This window comes from Nannospalax galili, unplaced genomic scaffold (genome assembly GCF_000622305.1).
Source record: "Nannospalax galili isolate Female #2095 unplaced genomic scaffold, S.galili_v1.0 scaffold1064, whole genome shotgun sequence".
In the NCBI taxonomy this organism is placed as follows: Eukaryota; Metazoa; Chordata; class Mammalia; order Rodentia; family Spalacidae; genus Nannospalax; species Nannospalax galili.
Window position 1 is genome coordinate 743,437 of NW_008352126.1, and position 1,679 is coordinate 745,115.

Consider the following 1,679-nt stretch of genomic DNA (forward strand, 5'->3'; position numbering starts at 1 on the left):
GAAGAGTTTAGGATAATGCTTTTTTATCATTTCCATGGGAATCAATTCCTAGAAACAGGACCCATTTTTCTGTTAATATAATCCTTTTTTATTTTTTCTTTGAAATTCACAGAATTTCATAAATACAATGAATTTCAATCATAGTGTTCCCCATTCACCTCTTGAATTCTTCACAGATGCCCCCCATCACACCCACTCGCAATGAGTAATGAATTTTTTTTTACATTTAAAAATGTTGTATATAAAAATCAAAACAGAGGCATCATATCCTCTTCCATAATCTTGATTAAGTTGTATAAATGATCAACAAACATCCAGAAAACATTCATCGTCAACAATGTATTTTACTATACTTCTCAGATTTATACACTTCATATATGCTTTTAAAGCTTCAATTAACAGTTCAATTATATATATATATATATTCATATATATATTCAGTGGTTTCTCTCAGGCACAGGATTTCAGAGGACGATGGAACGAGTCTTTCCTTGGCACGCACTGGATACTGTCAACCACGACACTGGAACATTTCCTGACCTAGCTGCCTTGATTGAATTTTAACTACGCAGACAGTGTGAACAGGTACGCTATTGCTAACTGAAAACAGTGAGATTTGAAGTATGTTTACAAGCCTGTATTTTCTTGATGTCTTTTTAAGTCCTAAGTGATTGTATTTGCCTCCTAATAGAGCTCCAAGATCATCTAGTGAAAATAACATTGTCCACAAAGTATCTGGAACATCTGCCTGAGAACCTCTGCCTATGGTTATTCAATGTTTTCAGGCCTCACAGGATGAGGTATTCATATGATGGATTTCTTCTCAGTGTCCCTGGAAAGTGCTTTTCTCATATCACAAGGATCCTCATCAGGATCCCTGTTGCTGGCTGAATAGTACTCTATGACTGTCCTGTAGACACTGTAGCCCAAGTGCTTGAACAGGTTCACTGCAACTTGATTGGATATTCTTACAAAGAGACCAGCAAAAAATCCACCTTTTCTTTCTGGAATCTCCTCTAGTAACTCCATAAGTTTAGCAGCCAAACCAAGACATCGAAATTCAGGAGCAACAGACATAGCTGTGACGTGCCAGTGCCGTTCTTCCCGAGCTACTGAGCCTTCTGCTTTGCCCATAATATAATCCATTAGTTCTCTACCAGTTGCCTCCACAACGATGAAATATTCTGGCCAGTGGGCAACCTACTGTAAATAAAAACAAATCCCATAAGTTTCTGTAAGTGGATCCAAGTTAATGTTGTTGAAGTGGAACAGGTCATCGCAGGTGAAGGCCCGGAGCATGGTCATCTCGCTGCCGCCCACCCACAGCCCACTCTGAGTAGTGAATTTTATGTATTCCAGCCTTTTTATGTATTCCAGGCTTTGAGATGTTCACCAAAGGCACAGGTGTTAAAGACGTGGTGGTCAGGGTACACTCCTACTTCGGAGGACAAATGTTTTTAAATCATTAGGGAAGAGCTCCTGGTGGTACTAGAGACCACAAAGCAGAGCTTAACCAACCCTGGGTTGAAACTGTGAAAGCGTAGCCAAAAGAAGCTTTTGTCTTTACAACTTTGTTCTAGCAGACATTTGTATGGAAATGAGAAGCTGGCTAAAAATCTCAACTTTATTTTTGCTTCTATATACTTCATTTTCTGCCTACCAGCCTTTTGAATTTTATC

At 38.8% G+C, this 1,679-nt stretch overlaps 1 pseudogene; it reads right to left on the minus strand.

Moving 5' to 3' along the window:
- Positions 1-768: 768 nt before the first annotated feature.
- On the minus strand, positions 769-1,305 carry LOC103746661 (annotated as a pseudogene).
- Between the last annotated feature and the right edge of the window lie 374 nt (positions 1,306-1,679).